This window comes from Alosa sapidissima, chromosome 1 (genome assembly GCF_018492685.1).
Source record: "Alosa sapidissima isolate fAloSap1 chromosome 1, fAloSap1.pri, whole genome shotgun sequence".
Taxonomy (NCBI): Eukaryota; Metazoa; Chordata; class Actinopteri; order Clupeiformes; family Clupeidae; genus Alosa; species Alosa sapidissima.
This window is the reverse complement of record NC_055957.1, coordinates 21,066,055-21,088,786: the sequence shown is the minus strand read 5'-3', so window position 1 is coordinate 21,088,786 and position 22,732 is coordinate 21,066,055.

Genomic DNA, 22,732 nt, shown 5'->3' with positions numbered 1-22,732 from the left:
TGTATCTCTGTGATATGAATGAGCCCCCCTCTCTGAAAAACCTATATCAGGCTGCATGAATTCTTCAAAGACAGAGGAAGGAAGATGTGTTCTCGTGCTTTAATTCCTTGTCTGTAAGGCATGATTTTTAAAAAAATTTTTTTTTTTTACAAAATTCAGATCCAGTGGCCAGGAATAGCTGGTATTTCTAGCTGTGTGGTTGTGCTTGAGAAGCAGCCTTGGGAGTAGATAAATCCAGGGTGGAAAATAGGAAACATTTCACCTTGTCAAGCGTCCTGATGACAAGGCATATGGCAAACAGCACTGAAATCCTGACAGCTGCCTTGAAGTTGGCATGGAGAGAGGCGTTTGCTGACTATTTCACTGACGTTTTTAATTGTGTTAAAACCATTTTACAAATAAAGTATGGCTACGGATCCGTCAGTCTTTTTGCAGTTTGTGTTGACAGCTTTTAATTAGCTTTAAGTGGTTGTCTTTAAGGCTTTGCAACACCATTTGATATTAATGGACATGCATGTTGCCAGGGGCGTTGGACTGGGGGTAAAAACAGTACTGATTACCAGGGCCCCAAGGGGAGGGAGGGCCCTTGAAAAGTCAGGAATATATTTTATTTTACCTAGATATTTTAATTTCCTAATTAAATTTCATAATAAATGTCGAATGAGATGTAAAGTTAGTGTATTGGTTGAATAACTTGGTTGATTGACTGACTACATTTCGTATACAAAAAAAGTGAAGACTATCCAAGGTCTCACCAACCCCTTGCTAATGCGCCACATGGTTTAGTCCATTATGTTAGTTCAGTTGAGCATCAGTGCTAGTGGTGGAGTACAAACTATGCTGCTGTACAAATGTCTTTCTCCAAGAAAGCTAAAACAGGCCACCAAAAAAGAAAGGAAAGACAGGAGAAGGAGAGAAAACAAAATGAGAAAAACAACTGTTAACAGACTTCTTTTCAAAGAAAGGTGAGCATAAACTAGAACACAAAATCCATGGTGCTTAACTGATAAAAGTAGTGCTAGTGCTAAAAACCTACTGAGACAACCCATTGAAAGAACAGAAAATACACTTTAAATTATACCATGGTTATACATGTAATCAGAGGTAAAGGCTAAATAAATAAATACATTGTACACTAAATACAAACTATACAACACACCATTATATTAGTAGCCTAATTTGAAACATGTTTAACTTTAAATTAATAGGCTATGATAGCTATACAATATAAGAAACAATAATTGGCTAATAAGTGTCATAGGTAGCTTAGATGATGATGGAAGTGAAGATAGCAGGGAGTATGGTTGCTCTGAGCTCAGTGAGGAAATGACAGAAGAGGAACTAGAAAGTAAGCAGAGCAATGCAGAACCGTTTTTGCCAGAGGATCCAGGGCTATGGCCAGAGAAATTAACAAATGATCAGAGAGACACGATAGTAGGCATGTCATGTCATGTATCTCCAACATGGGGGCCCATCAGGATTGCTTATGCATAGGGCCCAGAATCTTGTGCTACGCCCCTGCATGTTGCAGACTCTTATTTTACATGTCTGAATGGTGTAAACTGTGCTAATAAAAAACAATGATAACAAAAAAAAAACAATAGGCCTACTGTCTCATTGCATCCTCAAGGTAAACACATTATGATCCAAAGACAAGAATGAAGATCTGGCCTGACAAGTCTTTTCTTTATGGCTTGCTCCAAGCAAAGCAGCTTGGTGGTAGTGCAGCCCTGAGTCTACCTGCGCTCATGACAGCCCTGCAGTCCTTAGGAAGCCCCTGCTCTGCAGGCAACTGCTCACCCGCGATGTGGCTATCCTCTGCTACCGCTGCTCTCCGCCGCCGTAGCGCCCTGGTCAGTATCCGTCTAGCTCTTCCATTCTGGGTGGATTATCTGGGTGTCTCATGTCTGATTCCGGGGGGATGGTGGTCAGTGTGCAGGATGAAGGACGTCTCTGAGCCTCACAGAGTCTAGGTCAGGCTTAGCCCTACTTCGACCAGATTAGATTTACCTGGGGGTATTGGGTTTTGAATAAGACTGACAATGACCACCCCTTCCCCCTGTGTTGTACTGTTTTGCCCAATTCAGGACTACTCGGATCTTCCATACCAACCGGCAAAGACGACAAATGAGATTCTGCCTGCAGTGGGTGTTCCTTACTGGACTGACTGTATGGATCCTGATACACTCAGAGATACTAAAATGTTCCTGCAAAACAAAATAATTGCCCTGTTTTTCTTAATCAAGAATGAAATAAAGACATTTAGCTCTCTTTGAAATCATTCAATCCGCTACTGCATGGCCTACAACGTGATCCTCTGTTCTGCACCTGAATGCTGTCATAAAGACATACATAGTTAGATACTCACAGCAATCCAAACTATTCTCATCAATTCAATTCAATTTCACTTATAGAGCGGCAAAACATTACACATGTCTCATGGCGCTTTACAGAGTGTTAGAACATGGGGCGAGGAAAAACTCCCTAGAATTGGAGATACATATAGGAAGAAACCTCGAGCAGATCCACGACTCAAGGGCTTGACCCATCTGCTTAGGGTCAGTTACAGGGCAGTAAGGTCTGTACATGATAAGTGAGAGGTTAGTTAGGTGTAGAGAATAAAACATGGTGTTTAAACCCACCTGATTATGTTAAATCAGTGGATCCCCAATGGCAGTGGTGTAGTCTTTAGCTGTATACTGTGATGTAATAAGCTGTAGTGGGTATACTGTGATCAACCCCAAATGTTAATATGTGTCCAGTGGATGCCCAATGGTGGAGTGCACTTCCAGATGCTTCCAGAGTAGGGTTTTCTCTCTCTAACTTCAAAAACCTTTTGAAGACCAGCTCTTCCAAGTGTACCTTCTCCCCTAAGACCACTAACAATCCAACACACTTAACTTGCACTTACCATGATATCCAGATAGACATCTATTCTGGTTCCTGTCTTTCATTTTTATCCACGTCCCTGACTTAACTTGACCATAAACTGTCTATTTGTATAACTGTCTATCTATTTCTTCTACAAGGTAGTACTTATTATTTCACTACCGTCTCCTATTCACATTGCACCTTGACTGCTCTTGCTTTGGACAAAAAAAAATACCTAAATGAATGAATGGAAGTGTAAATGTAATTATTTTGGAAAAAACAGGGAATTTGTATCCTGAAGTGAATGCATTATGCCTCCGTAGAACAGGGCATTTTGACCAATGTTCCAATATTTCCCTGTTTTGTTCCTAGTATTAAAATCCAATGGACATTTCAGCTCTTCAATCATGTCTCACTCGTCCATGACACTGTCCGTATGCATAACTGAGAGCCTAACATTAAAATTAATCAAATGTAGCAATAGGATAGTTAAGCAATCACATACTTAACCTCTTTTCCCTTACCGAATGTATGTATATATGAAGGTAATATATATATATATATATATATATATATATATATATATATATATATATATATATATTATATATATATATATTACCTTCATTCCATTACATTGTGTGAGTACAAGAAGATGACTCTGTCAGAGTGAAGGTGCTCTGGCCAACTATGTTCTCTTCAATTTCCGTGATGGAATTGCCTTGCTGCTGTGGTTACTCACAATGCTTCATATCGTGCATAACCTGCCACTGGCTCATACAGTGTCTGTCATATTCCGCACTACATCTCTGATGCATATGAAATAAAGGACAGAGGTGAAAGGTGCCAGTGCCTCAGCGGGGGAAGTTTATGTCTCGGGTGTCCTCTGGTCCCCTGACCTCGTCCTGACCTCCCACGGAGCAATCACATCCCCACCCTGGGTCACAGCGGAGGGTCAGTGTTTCAATAACATTATTTCTGCCACTCTGTGGTAGCGGCCACACTTAAATTGATAAACATTACCAAGGTTAATAGGATATGGTGTCGGGGGCGGCCCAGAGCCTGGGCCAAGGTGCATTATTCCCCCATAAATCTGCGGCGGGGCCGAGCGGCCGGGCTCCTCCATCCCGCGCGTCCTCAGAAGGGCTAATAAGACTCATGAGAGCCGGGCCTGTCAGTCCGATCCATCTGCTTACACTGTCACAGAGCCATGCTGCTAATCTGGGGCTGATTTTTACGGCTTTACATTTTAATAGACGGCTCTCTCAGGGATGAAGAATGCCTCACTGAAATGTAAAGGCTGGTTATGGGAGTCTGGGGTTAAGACTCATTATTTGTAAAGACATGGTGTGGGCATTAGTAATGAAAACAATAAATGATGCAGAGTCCCTCCCCTGTCTAAGGCTTATTAAACCAACACTCTGTTACTTGAGTGTTTTACAGTGAAGGCCGGTTTTACCCTACCACGCGTTTCTGTTGCACATACCAACTGTTTCTGTTAACACTGCCTATCCCAGATTTAGACATTTCACTTCTTGGCTCTTCATTTTGGCTGTTAAACAGGACATCAGAGTGCTATCAGATAGCAAACATAATCGTAAAATGCTCTCTGGACAAACTGTTTGAAACTTGACAACTTTGTTGCTTTTACTTAGTGACATGAGATTAGGGGGTTATGGCCAGAAGATCACAACCAAAATCACAAATGAAGATCTTTTTAATGGTAAATATGAGGACCACATCAGTGTTGATGTTACTGCTGCCATTGCACATGGCTGTATTAAAACAGCCGGCTGTGGAATATTTTCAGATGGCTGAAATGGCTTGGAATGGGGAGACATAGTATGGAATGGAGTAACAATTAGTGTCACCTAAGGATTCTATATGCACATCTGTACAATGATTTCTTATTGGGGAAAGTGTGTGCTTCCCTGTATGAGAAATGTATTCTGTCACTAAAATAAATCAGAGAACTAATGAATTTCAAGGCAATAAATTGCCCTATTATTTTGAGATATGGAACAGCATGGGCCTAGTTATGGTTGTTGTTGCAACTTAAACTTGCTAATGAAGGAGTATAACACACTTCCAAAGATGCTTCAAAACCGGGGCAGCCCCAGTGCTTTCAGAACATTCAACTTCCTACTCAGTTGTTTTCCCTCGCCTAGCAACCATCCCCAGAACCCTAACTCATCTCCCGGTCATCACTCTGTCTCTCTCTCGCTTGCTCTCTCTCTCTCTCTCTCTCTCTCTCTCTCTCTCACACACACACACACATACCGACACACACACACATGCTAGGCAACATAAAATCAGAGTACCCCACAAATAACCCCCATTGTGACAGTTATTCATGCAGTATGTTTCTCTCAGTTTGTTAGTATCTCTCGCTCTCCCTCTCTCTCCCTTTCTCCCTCTCTGTATGCTTTTATTTCCTATTATTCTTTGCTTTTGTTTATGTAAAGCACATTGAATTACTCCTGTGTAATAAACTTGCCTTGCCTTGCCTTGCTGTGTGTGTGTGTGTGTGTGTGTGTGAGCATGAGCGTGTGTATGTGTGTGTGTGGTGCACGAGTGAGGGCATGTGTGGTTATGCTTTGCTTTTGTTTATGTAAAGCACATTGAATTACTCCTGTGTATGCTATGCGTTATATAAATAAACTTGTCTTGCCTTGCTGTGTGTGTGTGTGTGCGTGTGCATTTAAGTGTGTGTTTTTGTGGATTTTCAGGAGCTGTGTTCACATTGTGGGATTTGGATCTTTCCCCTCCTAATGAAGACTGATAAATGTGACATCACTCTGTCTAAAGATCATTAAATGTCAAGTCCTGCAGTGACAGCAAAATGCACTGGCAGAAAGTCAATGGCATAAGACTGTGTGTGTGTGTGTGTGTGCATGTGCATGTGTGTGTTTGCGTGTGTGTGTGTGTGTGTGTGTCGTGCACGTGTGAGCGAGGGCATGTGTGGTATCGGGGGCAGAGCAAGGAGAGGAAGTAGGCGATCACTCATTTAAAGGAGAATTCCGGTGTGAAATTGACCTTAGCTGCACTGAAAGATGTTGCCGAATACTTACATGTGTCCAATAGGCACCTTCGGTCACCCCCTAGTATTCCGAATTACGCCGATTTTCGCCGAATTTGCATAAGGTTTTCAGCTAGCTGTGGGGGCATAGCGTAGCCTATGCAACTAAATCGCTATTTTTACACCATTAAAAATGTTCCAAGTAACTCCACACTGCATTGGTAGACTTCTGAGGGTCCTGACATTTAAAATGAGATACTGAGAACTTTGGAAGTGCACAGGAAGTTTATTTAAAAAGACATATAAAGGTGTTTATACAAACAGTACCTTCAGAGAATCTCTCCGCTGGCCGCCATCTTGTAATGAAGTCGCGATCAGTCGACTGCCGGGCACGAACGAACAGGAAGGACAGGGGAACAGATTGCAAAAGTAATTACAAAATTACTAATTACTAATTACAAAAGTATATAGGACATATATAGTTACTGTCTACATGAGCATGATGAGTACACGGTATTAACGAAGCTTAAAAGGTTTTACATCAGTGATGCGAATCTCGCGTAATGTTGTTGACGAAAGACGTGCTGCACACGTGAAGGAAACAGCTGATTGTATAAACAGTCTTTTTTAATAAACTTCCTGTGCACTTCCAAAGTTCTCAGTATCTTGTTTTAAATGTCAGGACCCTCAGAAGTCTACCAATGCAGTGTGGAGTTACTTGGAACATTTTTAATGGTGTAAAAATAGCGATTTAGCTGCATAGGCTACGCTATGCCCCCACAGCTAGCTGAAAAAAAGCAAGTTCGGCGAAAATCGGCGCAAATTGGAATACTAGGGGGTGACCAAAGGTGCCTATTGGACACATGTAAGTACTCGGCAACATCTTTCAGTGCAGCTAAGGTCAATTTCACACCGGAATTCTCCTTTAATTCCAAGCCACCAACTCAACCCCACATCTCTAAAAGCCATTCTACCTACTTTACCCTACTAACACATTTCTACCGCACTCATTCTGCCCGCTCCCTTTATGCGTGTGCTCTGGACTTCATACAGCTTGTGCATGCACAACAAAACAGCACAGCAGATCTATCCCAAAAGCAAGCTCGGGGCAGCCCTGACACACACAGATGCCCTAGTGTCTATAAGCTTCCCCACGCCAGTCCCATCAGGTAATAAAAAACATTCTTTTATTAAGACATCCAGTATTGATGGCACAGTAGGGCTGAATCCACAAAACTGGTTCATGTGCCTAATAATCTTGCACCAGAATGGGAATGGAGAATGTGCAATGTACTCAACATCACATCACCATTTATCGAAATGCACAAAGCCCACAAAAACCTTTTAGAAATAATATTGCATATGTCCTCTAAGGACTTCCATTTAAAGCAGTCATAATTCAAATTGCTCCAAAGTAGGCTACAGCGCTATTGACTATGAAGAGTGAATTTCATTACAAGTGCGCCTAACAATGCTATATTGCATGCATAAAAGGTGATTCATGTGCATATAATTAGTTGCATAGAGACCTCTTTCAAGTCTAATAAGTGTTTGAAAATGAAATGCACGTAAGTGGTAATGCCATTACCCCGTTCCAAGGTCATCCAGCTTGAATGGGTGTAATTACAATGTAAAAGTCCACTGCAGGGAGTTTCACCTTGCCATGAATATCTTGCAACATCTCGTTAGCAGGACACATTGTACTCTCACTTTGACTCAAATCATGATGACTGCCTTGTCTTCCAGTGACGACTTCCTGGGCGATGGAGTGTCACTGATGGCAGCTTTGGGTGTCGAAAATCACCTCTTCTAGGTGTTGTCTCTGCTTGCACACTGAGGGACCATTCGACCTGTCAATCACTCCGAGGGAAGGTTTACATTAACAGACAGGCTGATGTAGCCTGAAGCACTGCACGGCTTCAGTAAGCATACACACAGGTGCGCACACACACACACACACACACATATTTATATGCGTGCCCAAACACACATACACACACACACGCGTACACAGACAAACACACACACACACACACACACACACACATACATATACAATCGCAAGCATTCCAGACACTAACACACTTCCAGACAAGCACACAGGAACAAACACACACACACACACACACACACACACAAACCTAGGAGTAAAAAAAAACCCTGGACCTTCACCTCTGTCTAAGTGAGAACTCAGTGAGCCTGGCAAACAGGTATGGGACAGGATGAGACAATGCTGCTGTATCTTAGTTTATACGGCCCATTGATACCTCAGACCCACCTCCATATTATTTGGAGCAGATTGATCTCTGTGTTTGCTTTATAGCTTGACCTGCCGCCGCCCATCTCACACACAGTTCACTATGAGTCAGTCATAAATCCTTTAGCTATACATCATTCTGAACATTCAATGCATGGTTAATTAGATCAGATAGCTCCAGCATTTAACTTAATAATCAAGGCCAGACAAACCATTTTGAAAGACAGTTTAATTATGCACCAACATCCGCTGTTTATCAGCACTTTAAAAGACTGGCTCAGTCTTCTTGTTGGAGATGTAGAGGTGGCCTCTTCAAACGGAGCCATTTCCTCCTGAAGGGCCTCTAGCACTGACTGGCACCTGCACGGCAGCCAGGGCATTTGTCTTAGTTTCAGATCAAACCTAGCCTCGTTGGCACCAGACCCTTCTGAACTGAAATTGAGAGTGGGTCTGGCAAAGGTTCACTGACTTACGACTTCCAGCATAACGTAACTACGTTACTACGTACTACGGCGTAACTAGCAGTGAAATTAAACTCTAATTGGTGCATTAAACTCTTATCAAATTGTTTCAGAAGTGCAGCTATTTTGTAAAAGATGGTTTTAAATGCAGTTGTTTACCTTATTCCAAAGAAATACACGTCCATGCCGGATTAGCGATTGCATTTGCGTGTCTGTGTTTTAGAGACATTGGAAATGGGCTTCAATGGCCTCTTGGCCAGATGGACCTGCAAAGCAAATCCCAAATTTGCCAGAGGTTCGTAGAGGTTCCCAGGCTGGCTCACACCAGTAATAATATAGTAATCTGTTCGTACCCACAAAATATTATAACTGAGGAAGAAAGAGAATGAGAGAGTGAGAGAGAGAGAGAGAAAGAGTGAAAAAGAGAGTGAGAGTGAGATTGAGTGGCGTGTGCCAAGACCTGCGGTACCTGTCCGTTTTCATATCAGCTCCCATGTTAAAAGGTTAGAGCTTTCACACCACCTTGTGAAAAGATACAATGAAGGACGCAGCTCTTGGTGGAGCTCCTTGTTCATTTTCCTCAGCTGTCTATACAGCCTAAACAATAACTTCACTTCATGTTCATGTAGGTCTGTTGCTGTTGTCGGCTGTCAAACCATAGAACTGGCTGGAGTCCTGCTATTGCCCTACTGTACATGCTAAAACACCAAAGCAGTCCAGCATTGAGAAGAAGACATTCAATCAGATCAATACTGTAGATCCACTTCTACACGGTCAAGCACAGAAGTGACAGCAGGCGCCAGGCTTCCTACATCTTTAACATGGTGTTATGCGTAATGCTAATACATAACTATTCTGAGCTCTGTATGGGCAGCGCCACATTTCTGTAGTGTTCACCGTTTGAGAAAAGTGATCTATCCTGTACAGTACATGCTCTCCAGGATGGTGAGCATGACCCTTATTGTGTTAGTGCATGACCTTGAATCAACAAACAGACCTGGACCGATGGATTAAATATTCATTATAGTGGGTAGTGGCCCCCAAACCACAATTCTATTACTTCCACGCCAAGACAAGCAGCCCCTTAAGCATTTCATGCAGTCTTTAGTTGCCTTTTCATTTTTTACATGTGGGTCAAACATTCACAATGCTTTTATACTCCCCCTTTCCATTGAAAGAGATATTAATGTTTAATGTTGCGATGAATAAATATTTTGTGTCTTCAATATTAAATTCAGCACTTTCTCACCCTGTTGGATTAATTACAGGCAAAATATCGCCATGCATTTTTCCTGAGGCTCAATACATACATATTCACAATACCAATGAACATGAATAAAATGATCCTAAATACCCTGATTTGTCACGGGAGGAACATGAATAATTAATCTCCCTTTAGCTTACTCTTCTCTTTTTTCTGTAGGCATTCAATTCTATCTGACTAAAGGTGCCTTCAATCTGTAATGGGTTTTCCGGTGGAGAAAGAAGTCATTCTTGGCACATGAATATGTGGAAATAAACAACTGTCTGATGATGAACTGATGACTTTGTTGCGGTTGGCTGGATCTTGACACATCCCCAAGGCTCAGTCTGAATGTAGTTACTGAGTCTCGGGCATACTCTACACTGGCTGGTTCAGACGAGCTGCTTTTTTGGCATAGAGCATAGCACTTGGGGGGGGGGGGGGGGGGGGGCTTTTATATTTATTTATTGAACGCACTTCCAATCAGGATTTTTTATTTGAATTGTCGAGATGTGCACTAAAATGTTGGATGGAAACCCTATAACCCTATAACCCTGGTAGTGTACAGCTGAACTTTCAAGTTCGTTTCAAGGACTGCAGTTTCATTACCAACAGACCAGGTAACATCTGCTTCAGAATTTCTCATTCACTCTTATAAAAATAGCATCATTCAGTTTGTTGCCTGTATTCAGCACTTCAAGGTTTTCTTTCCCAAACACAAACGTCATTCTTTTCTGATGGTTAGAGAGAAAAGAAAAGCTCTGAAGAGATTGAAAATGGCTGTGGTTAAAGGCACTAGGAGATAGTGCTAACAGAAAAAAGGCCATCCCTGGACTGAATAGCAGTCGTCCTCTGTGCCTGCTCTGAGTAAATGACAGGCTTCCGCCTCCATTGCCCCTGGGAGCCGTGTCATTCTCAGTGACACTAAACAGACAGGACAGGTCCACTGACATGTTGCAGGTCTTTCTGCTGATGTGTACAAACACATCTCGTGCTATGATAGGTCGTAAAACATAGTGTATTTCCTTTGCTGCAGATGCTGCATACAGCTCATCAAGCCTGGAAACATAATGAATTTTATTTAATTTTGTTTAAACAATTTATTTAACAGGTTTTTAGGTTGAAATGAAAAATAATAGGATTCACCCATATTGTTTGTTTATTTATTTTTACACATCATTTCAATAACTGCATATACTGTATGTTTGGTTCCAAAACGCTATATCCACCTTCCAAACATTAACATTTTGTTTTCCAAGTAATTTCAGTAGAAATGTTTGGGTATTATTACATGATTTATCTGTACTCAATCAAAATAACACAACTGCAATTTGATTGATATTTCCTGGAATACATAAGCATGACTTTTTAATGTTTTTAAAAATGGATATATAGCGTTTTGGAACCAAACTCTTCATATGCTGATATGTTATCACAATATTTTACTTTAACTAATAATGCATGGTCTCCTCTTGAAAGGCTTTGCATCAATCAAGATTCCTGTAATTTACCAAAAACATACCTCTGAGGTTTTGCTAAGAATATAGTTCTAAGTTCTAAGAAGTCACAAAATACTGCATATAGGGTGGAGTGGAGAACAAGAGATGCCACTTCAAGTCTCCACTCAATTATCCATGATACAAACCAAAGCTGTTGTTTTAAGAGTCTGGCAGAGCCTTGACACTCTGAGAATGTGCCAGTGTGATAAAGTGGCAAACAATGCCAAAGCACTAATCCCACTCTGCCCAGCAAGACTATTTCAGACCGGCTTTCTGATCCTGGAAAGCAAAAGCACAGAACTTGTTTCTTGTTTTATGTTTGTCCCATGTCAACAACAGCAATTGTGACAGCGCTTGCCTCTTCTTGTGAATTGTTGCTTGAAGTCTCCGGTGACATTGGGTTGCTTTTGCAGTGCGTCTTTGTAAACTGTGGTAGAGAGACGCTGTGGATTTTTAGCCTGGCTTGTCGAAGCAAACACACATCTGCCAGGGTCACTTCCTGAAAGTGTTGAGAGGTTTCTTTTTTACAGAGCCGCCATTCAGTAAGGAGAATGTACGATGTTCTAATCGTTTAGGGAGTCCATTAAATTAATCAGTTGACTGAAAGTTTTTTATTGAAAAGGCTTATTTGATTTATTCCATCATGTCATGCTGAGTTTTTGTTTGTTTGTTTGTTTAGAGGAATTAAGATAAGCAGAAAAAAATAAGACTGCCAGTGTCAAACCCAGGGCAGCATTAAAAATGACAAAACAACAAAACTATGAAACAATTATTCTCTAACAAATTGACTCAATTACATTATGAAATAACCAACAATATTAGCCACTAAAGTTTAAATTTGAGTTGTATGGCATGAGACTGTATGAGGAATGAATGTACAGGGGTTTTTTTTTAAATACCTTTATCAACTATCATTAAAGTGTAATATTAGGCAAAAAACAAATTAAAATTGTATAATAAACAAATTGGATGTTAAATCAGCCAAATAAGTAGGATGACCAGACAAGATCTGACAGACCTGCAATAGAAGAAGGGAGAGCCCAAAAGAATGATCATAAAACAAGAAAAGTTTTAAGATGGTGAGTGACAGAAATGTGAAAAGAGGAAGAATTAGCGAAGAAGAAAGAGAGCCTGAACGCATTAGTGTCATAGCAGTCGAGGCCAGCAGTGGAAGGGCTAGCACCCTGCAGCAAGCACCATAGAGCAGAGTTATGAATGACATTAGTGTCATAGCAGTCGAGGCCAGCAGTGGAAGGGCTAGCACCCTGCAGCAAGCACGATAGAGCAGAGTTATGAATGACATTTGTTTTGAATAGGAATAGATTAGAAGCAAGATGCAGGGCAAAACCCTTTCAAATTGAAAAATAAAGTAAGAAATAGTCTGAAGCTTATTTCACAGAGATCAGTCCAAGCTGCCCAGGGGCAGGTGGCATCCGACCCAAACATATGAGTCATTCAATTGAACAAGAACAAGCCAAAAACTGACCAGAGAGTCAGAATAACAGAAACCCTAAATGATTCAACAAAAACCTCCAAACCTCAGGATCCAAAAATGGAGTATAGAGTTGAAACAGCAAACAGTTGTAAAACCAGAGCAGAAACACAGAAGTAGAATTGAAACTGCAAATAGGCAGAGTAAAAAATAAAGTGAGAACCAGATCATGACGAGACTTGTGGAGAACAGTGGAGACCTTGTTGGGTTTCATGACGACAACAAGCCAGTGACAGGTGAACCTCCAGACAGTCTCTAAACACAGAGGCTGCTGAGCAGGCTGGCAACAGGTGAGAGAGCAACAGGGCTACGGCATAGCCACAGTCACTCGAAAAAAATCAGGAAATGTTCTTCAGTCTAAACAATGGACAAAAAAACAAACAACGTTAAGAAACATGATACACAGAAAAAAACAGCACAACATGGCAGGAGACAGGGGAGACTTGAGCTATAGGATCTAGAGATTCTGGGCAGGGTTTTAATACCAAGTCTTTGGTGTTATGCCTCAACACATTTGTGTGTTAGTTATATTGCTGTATTTGCAACTGGCACTGACAATGCACTTCATTGAGTTCAGTCAATGACTATGAGTAAATCAAATCATAAATAAAACATTTTGCAATGATGATGTCATGACATAATGTCTGTGGTTCAAATTTGAACAAAATTTGAACAAATCTGAATTATTATAATAGGTCTACAGTCAGCCAATCAAAGGCTCAAATATGGAATGTCATCTGGGAGGTGATAACTACACTCATGTGGATCACACAGAGTGAGCTCCACCAGATAAGGTGCACCTGATCCAGACACGCAGAAAGACAGCTAAAATATATATTTTATACAGTATACATTTGTTATTCCGACTGAGACTCTGTCGTAACAGTGGCATTAAACCCCATCTGCTCCTGCTGATTTATGTCACTGATGCCCAGAGCCACAGAAGAGCGGAATTAGCGATGCACATGTGACCCGGGGATCAGCGGAGGTGCGGCGGAGAGGCTGCGCCAGATGACGGCAGTGATCAATCTGAGGCCAGAGCCCAGGCAGGGAAGAGCCCGGGGACTAGGTATCATTTCATGTACAACATTCCTCATTCCCTTCTGAAGAGAAGGCTTCTGTTTGTCCAATTATAGGGTCGGTCAGGAGAAAACAAATGATCTAACAGAACAGATAATATTTTAGTGGACTGTATAAGCTATAGGCACATAGCTCCACACGAGGAAAAAGCTCATTAGGGTACACTGAGCAGTGCAGTACCAAAGAAGCAAAAAAAAAAGTTGCAAAGTCACATATACAGTATTAATGTAACCAATGTGTAAATAACTTTTTCTTCTGGCGAGTTACTGTAACCACACAACACACCAGAGTCAGAGGGAATTGACTCAGTTAATTGAGAAGGAATCCAACAGTCCATAGATCCACACAGAGGAGGGAGAAGGAGCCAGCTAGGACGCAGCAGCAAACGCAGGCAGATTCGTGAGGGGGCGGGGTCACACCGTTACTGACGTCAGGTACCAGGGTCCGGCAGACAGCAGACGCACGCACACTGGCAGAGAGAGAGAGAGAGAGAGACTAATGCGAGTCGGAGGGCATAGGAGACAGGACATTTAGAGGGAAGACTCCAATATTCAATGTTCCCCAACAACAATTCAATGTGAGAGAGTAGTAGAGGTCAGCACAGCACATGCACAGCAAATCTTGACGTCAAAAAAAAACAAAACAATAAAGCTTCACACGGCAACACACACAATTACGATGCAATTGAGTCCATAAAAATACTGGGAATATTCTTTCTAAATGTCCAACTCTAACGTGATCTTGGAGTAGCCCAATCCAGACAGCAGTAGGTTAACAGTCCCCTCTCGTACCACAGTAGCCTGGCGGGCCATCCTATATCATTGAAATGTATAGTCTGGAATCGAGCCATTCACCTCGCTTAATCCAAGGGGCGGGCAGAGAATTGTCTTTCAAACTGCCTAGGCATGCAATAGGCCAGCGTTACGACCATCCGTATCCGGTCGGCAAAACGGCAAATACATCCTTCTTCGAATAGAATGACTTAAGTGCATTGTGTTGCTCAACTTTCAAAGAAAAGCACAAGTCCAACTCCTCCAAAGTTGACGCCAACACCGATTCAAACAACCGCTCTTCGTTCGCCATAGCCACCTTCCTTGTTGTTCACCGTCACAGGACTGTCGCCATCCTGTTAAGCCCACCTTAAGACTCTCTAACAAAATAGAGGTCTGTGATTGGATGACGTCCACGGCGTCAGCCAATAGAAATCCCTATGGTTTGATACTAGACGTACAGGCTGAGCAAATTAATTTGCCGCCGCTAGGGTGCGTCTAGATTTCTAGGCTAGTACCACAGCCCATCTAGTGTAGATTTAAGGAGCATGTACTTAACTTGGCAGAGGAGCGACGAGAAGTCGCACCTCCGGTGTAGGTCAATAGGCAACACAGAGGCCTGTAGCAGCAGCGCTGGTTTAGTCAACAAACAGCAATATGCCTACGCTGGTTACGATCGGTAACGGTGTACTTTCCCTCTGGCTGGAGCTGCAGGAACAGTTTTCTTTTCCCCAGGTTCTCCGCACGATGGTCTCGTCTTTGCTCGTCTCTCCCACAGAGATCAAACGGAAGGTTAGAAACCCACTTCCTTGTTCCTCATGCGAGGGGATCCGGTCACTAAAAAACGCTGTCAATAATTATCCAATTCACCACACCTGTGACAATTACGCCTGTGCTTATCTAATATGATAACCCAAGACAGGTGAGCAGAGCATGTCATACCACAAGCCACCATACACCATAGCAGACATAACAAACAAACACAGACAATCATCCCCGTGACATGAACACCAACTGACACCAAGTGTCTCTTTCTACAACAGTGTACAGGTACAGACTAATGCCAAATCCTTCTGGTGGAACCTTGAGATGGAATTAAGAACCTAATGATCTGCAATGGCAAGCACCCAAGCTTCATGAAACATGGGGCAGCCATGGCCTACTGGTTAGCACTTCGGACCTGTAACCGCAGGGTTGCTGGTTCAAACCCCGACCAGTAGGCACGGCTGAAGTGCCCTTGAGCAAGGCACCTAACCCCTCACTACTCCCCGAGCGCCGCTGTTGATGCAGGCAGCTCACTGCGCCGGAATTAGTGTGTGCTTCACCTCACGCTGTGTGTGTTTCACTAATTCACGGATTGGGATAAATGCAGAGACCAAATTTCCCTCACGGGATCAAAAGAGTATATATACTTATACATAAAAGTGTTAAAAATAAATCTGAATGTTCACCAATCCTTTATTTTTAGGAGACAGATCTCAATAAGGTTGGCCTGTTACTGCAAATGAAACAATAGGGAAATGTGACCTTCCACCAACAGAAGTAATTAATACAAACAAATCCATGTTCCTTTCACAGTAGGATCTCAGAGTGAAGAAAGAGGGATGGGTGAATGAGTATCTTGTATCTTGTCATATGTCCTATGTAGATGATATGCTAAATGTTGACCTAAAACAATCCCTACTGCTGACTGTATAATTAGCAATTCCATGGAGACAGCATGTTTTGAACTCATCATTAGCATTGCACAAAATAATAGAACCATGTTTATATTGTTTTATTCAATTATATTGTGTGTTGTTTCTGTGGTCCTACACTTCACCAAATAACCAGTTATCTACATATGAGATTAGAAAAATTAAATTATTCAGGGTGAGGAATGTTAGTTCGCCAATGAGCCATAATCTGGTGTGGTGTGGTAAACTAAAACTGCTGAGCGAAATAACCATCACATGCAAGCAACTCTGGTGGAATGTCAGGAAATTGCTGAATCACCCGCACAATGTGCATGAGACAGGATCAAGTGTGTGTGCATGCTCTTCCGGTGGTGGCCTTTCTAACAGTAAGAGTAGAGAGCCCATGAAATGTGTATTTTTAACATTTAATACATTAAGTGTATTTTCTAAAGATTCAAACTTATTGGGCCAAGTCTTACGAGTCCAAACATCTCTATGGCAACATGCAGAGATCAAATTTCCCTCACGGGACCAAAAGAGTATATATACTTATACTTATACATGGGACTAGAGGGGAGTTTAAATTTACCTCTTTTAGCAGTTGAGTTCCATGTGTAGCTCCCTTTTGATTTCATCAAGTGGCACAATGCATACAAGGAGTGTAAGAGAATGCATTGTGCTCATCCTCCCTCCAAAAGTTTACTCGCTGTAACCACATTTTACCATGACAGGTGAACAACCTCTGATGGAACTGGCGTATCATACATCATAGTCATATATCTTGAAAAAACAAGCACTTCCCTGCATCGTATCTCAGCGATGACAGCCCCCTGCCAAGCTTCTGTCAGACACCTAATGTGTAATTACAGTCGTTAAGAACTTTGACGGATGGCCTTCCTCACCTTCTCCAACAAACATATCTGTTTTCCTTAGCACTCCTCTCCACTTTACTTTTTTTAAAATTTGAGTTGTCAAAGGCAACGGCTTGGGAACAAAAGAAAGTTAATTATAAATATTAGTGGCAGACTTCTAGAAAGTAACTGTATGTTTGTTTTTTATCTTTAAACTTACTGAACCCTCGGATGGGTGACATATCTGTGACATAAACATCTCTGAGCTGGTGTTTTCAATCTGTTATGAAAAATATACTGTCAATTTATGAAAAAGATATGATTTGCGGATGCAAGTTATTTCAAAATATATGATATATCATAATAATATATGATTACATTTGTTCCATGCACATGGTGCACTGGTCTAAATGCAGTTGTGTCTGTGAAAGTATTACCTGAAAACAACCACTGGCCTGTGCCTGCCACTAGACCTGTCCTCTCAGGCAACTTAACAAGATTGACATCATCTACAAATAGTACAAGATAAAAATTACTTCTTAAGTGAGCAAAACCTAAAACTGTGTATGTACTGTACCTACTGGATAGAGTAGTAGTTAGTTCAGTAATATGGAAATAGAAGACTTGTGTGTTTGCCTCCAAAGAGAATTTCATGATGATATCGTGATGTGATATCAGTGGAGCGGGTCATGGAGCGTTTTGTGTCTGGGACTGAGAGTTAGCTCAGCTCTGTGCTAATGTCTCATTATGGCCTGGCTCTGCGCTACCTCAGCTATACGCTAATGTCTCATTATGGCCTGGTGGCTCTGCGCTCCTGGCCCGCTCTGTAATTGGCATGCTAACGAGGGCTCCGCCATGTGAGGCAAGAGGAGCACAGAGCCAAGGTGACCGTCTGTGGCTCCTCTGGTCCTGGTGCTCAGCTGACTTCATTTCCTCTACAACACAGGGAGAGGACACTAGTTAGCGCGAGTCAGGGGGCCAACAAAGTGCATATACTGCACCTTGAATGGAATGAGGATGGACAAATGTAACTGGTCCAAAATGACAACCTTCTGTTTAAGACCAGGCAGAGTGGACATTGTTCCAGTGTTCTTGATCAGCTCCCTGGAGTGAGTGTACTTATCATAGCCTTCACTTTGTGCACGTGAATATGTAATTACTGTTTTGCTATACCTCTCCCAAAGCCTCCTAATGTTAATAGATACAGTTTATTCTAAACAGAGATGGGAAGTAGGCCTAACGAAGTACAAATACTTTGTTACTGTAGGCCTACTCAAGTAGATTTGTCAGGTATTTTTACTTTACTTTACTATTTATTTTTGAGGCTACTTTTTACTTTTACTCCTTACATTTTAACACAAATATCGATACTTTCTACTCCTTACATTTTACAAAACTGGCTCGTTACTTTAGTTTTTAAATAATTTCAGTGGAGTTACCGTTATTATTTTTCGCGTCATCAATAGCGGATGGGAATATAGGCTACGTTGCACTTGACGCACCACTACAAGATGACTCGACGGATTTGGGCAGCATTCATTCGCGGCAAATCATTGCAACTTGATGGCAGTAATATTAACGTTAGCACGTAGTAGTAGCCTATGTCTCAATTAAATTTAAATTCAGAAATGCCCTCCTCCTCTACTCGCCTTTGGTGCTTCCCTAACTTATAGCTGCAGTGTAGCCTGTATCCTTAGCAATAAGTAGATGCAGCATTGGGTCTTGAACAGGGATGTAGTGGAGGCTAAACGAAATGTCAGAAATAGTTTGTCCACCTCTTATTAGAGTCTATCCACCTCTTATCTGAGTTTATCCACCTCTCAAAAGAGTTTTTACATCAATCACAACTGTTAACATTTAATTTTCAAAATGCCAACCTGTTAGTGAGCTAGGGTTTGCTGTTGCATACAACTTCATTTCAATTTCGAAAGAAATACTGGACTATGTTTTTTTTTTTTTTTTTTTTAAACGGCGACGAAATTGTGAATTTCCAGAGCGTGTTACTCCACACTCGGCAATCTCAGACTTCTACGGACTTTCCCCATTTCCGGAAAGGTACTGGCTTGATGAAATTCATTCTGGACTCTCTATCCGACCACATAAAGACCTCGGGATACTTCGGTTTGGCTTTAGGGACCCTCTACTCACTACCACGTAAGTGTAATGTTGTTTGGAACTTTAGAAGAGGTATAAAAATAGCGTTTTGTAGCGGCGAAATGACATGCCCGGGTCACTTCCAGGCTAACGAGTTTTGACTAAAAACGGTAAAATCGAACTTTCTCAAAACACATCCGAATGACATGATTTTGATGTCAACTCAACGTATGTACTCCCAATCATCCGTAAATTGATCTAAAGTGCATTTTACTCCGGATAATTCCTTTAATGCCACTTATAGGCTATTGTTATAACAGTGGACAGTAACCTCCATCATCATCAAACATGTTCTGAATGCCTTTTCTAAAACTTTGATACCGCATCGCGCAGTCCACCTTACTGTGATCACAGAAATCATAGTTTATCGACCTCTTATTTTACCACTACATTCCTGGTCTTGATATATTTACAGGAATCCATAGGAATTAAATATTCATGTTGTTTTATCCAATATTAGTTGTGCAGATGTATAGTCCATCTTATACATACCCATGAAGCCAACAAAGAAAATGCAAAATAGAGACTACCTTGGCAAATAATGGTCTAAAGTACTCATTTTTCATTCTATATTGATCTACTGTTGCACACAGCTTCGCAAGACCTGGTGCTAGGGCTCAGTTGTGTTTCTAAAATCATATCAAGTGACCTAGAGGGCTGAATTGTGGTCAGTTCAGAGATGCTTGTTATCTGGCAGAAAGAAAATACAATATTCTAGGCTCTGTCACTCTGTGCCAGTGCTTCCTAAGAAACTACAGGATCTTGGCTTTCTAAAGATGTCCAGCATTTGATGGTAGGCCAAAAGAACACACTGCCCTTTGAAGTAGGCAGTGCAATGTTGGGGGGGAAATCCTAGAAATGGCCCAACAGGTTATGGGTTATTTAAAAAGAGAGACTGGCACTCTTGCACTCTAGTAACATTTGTGTGGTCCAGGTACCGTTGCATAAAAAATGGTTGTCATTCACAAGACTACTTTTACTTTTATACTTTAAGTAAATTTCCAAGCCTGTACTTTGTTACTTTTACTTGAGTAAAGAAGTTAAAATCAGTACCAGAGTATTTTTTAACACAAGTATTTGTACTTCTACTTGAGTACGGGAAGTGAATACTTTTGCCATCTCTGATTCTAAACCCTAGGACACAATTAATGATATTATATGTAGGCTAGCTATATACCCAATCAATGTGTGCACTCAAAGAGCAACCCGAAGATGACTGAGATAAATGAAAAACAAACGTATTGTGTCGACACCATGGAGCCATAAGTCATCCAGCCAATCAGCATGTCCCTTCTGGAGGTACAGGAGCCCAGAGCTTCAGGAGTAACAGAATGCAGAGAGGTCATTTGATTTGTTGTTGAGCTCTAATATCAACAATACTTCATTGAAATCATGGAACCTTTACCTTTAACTGTTTAATTAATTAAGAACAGCTTAATTGATTATTAACAGCTAATAATTAACACACTATTATGAATTATTAGTTTCGAAAATGACTATTAAGATGTGTGCACTGTATATGATTGTAATATATGATACACATTAAACATCTGCATGGCCAACACGTTGAAGGTATTGACAGTACCTGTTAATAAATGAACATGAATGAATGAATACATGTGTGTGTCCAAATGACTGAAGACACTAATGTAATTGACTTAAATGGAACTGAGCTGTTTTATCACCACAACACTTTGGTTGTCAATTCAGCCTTTTCCAAAGGGTGCTTATTAAAATATATATATATAACAGAATTTGCAGTTGAAAAACAGTACCTGTGTAGACGGGTTCAACAAACATAAGGGGTCTCTCTACTGCAGCATTGGTATGTGGAAACACACACAGTGAATTTATAACTAAGATACGAGCATGCTTTAGTAAAGCCTAATTAAAAATAATGAATCATTAAAACGTTAGAGTATTCCTTAAAGAGAAAACCTTCTTGTGCATGTAATTGCTCATATAAATATAATACTACTGTCATAGCATCTTTTCATTTCATAGGGTGATGTCCATGAAATGTGTATCCATCTGTATATCCGATTCATGCTCAGGATGGAAGACCTAATAGTTCCCTCACCAGTTTGGGACAAAATATTTGCCCTTTAGGTACTACCCAAGCAGTGTTGCCACAGTTACCTTGAAAAAGTAATCTGATTACTGATTACTCCTTTAAAAAGTAACTTAGTTACTTTTAAAATCAAGTAATCAGTAAAGTAACTAAGTTAGATTACAGGTTACTTAGTTAGTTACTTTCAGCAGCTGCCGACAACACCCCAACCGCCTCAACATAAAAATGATAACCGGTTTTGCCAATACTCACTATACTGGAAGTGCATTTTAACAGTAATGTCAACAATGTATAGCAAATGTGACAGAGCTGAGGGGTTATTGATTCTAGACGACTACGCCATCTAGGGGATTGCGCCCCAAGAAGTTGGTGGTTACTCTCAACCAATGACACAGGTTCGCATACATCAAGAGACTGAAGACGTGATTTACAAAAAAATACAAAGTCTTTTTATTAAGAGATTGACAAAGTACTAGCAGAGTGATGACTCCTTAAAACACAAGCGGATATGAGCAGTTATAATATGTTATAAGATGTGTGGACCATGGGGGCGCAGGGCCCGGAGAGACTACTCAGCTGGATAGTGTGGGGAGAAACAGAGCTGTAGCTTACCACGGCAGGGGTAGACTGAAGAGGAGGGGGACGGGTCCAAAACCACACCACACGTGAACACAGCAAGATCAAAATACAAAAGAAAAGAAAGCAAAACCCTGGATGTGCACAAAATAGAAGACCAGTGAGGAAAGGGCTCCACCACCGACCCACTGCTCGAGGTCAAACAGCTCCCGTCTTCCACACACACCAAGGGAGAGAGAAAGAGAAGGGCAACGATGTTTAGTGAGGGCAGGGAGGTCACAAAAAAAATGGCTAGTTGGACATAGCATACAATAATGTGTAGCACACTTAGCTTTTATGCACACAGAGCCCTGGGCCTTCCACTTAGTACTAGGCAGGAGGTCCCTTCATACTGCCCCAATGGTCCACTGCAAGACACAACCACAAGATTCCAAGGCCCACGCACACACGCATGCACATGCACCCTAAACCGCAGACGAACACACACAAGCATGCACCTCAACCGCAGACACACACACACACACACGCACCCCAACCACAGCCACAGCCACAAACACACGCGCGCACACACACACAAGCACATACAGTCAACTCTCCTATTTAGGAGAGTGAAATGAAAAAAAGAAAATAAACAAACAAAAAAACACACAGTGTGAAGACAATGGACACAAAAGTAGGCCTAAACCATATAGCAACAGGCGGTGGTGATAGA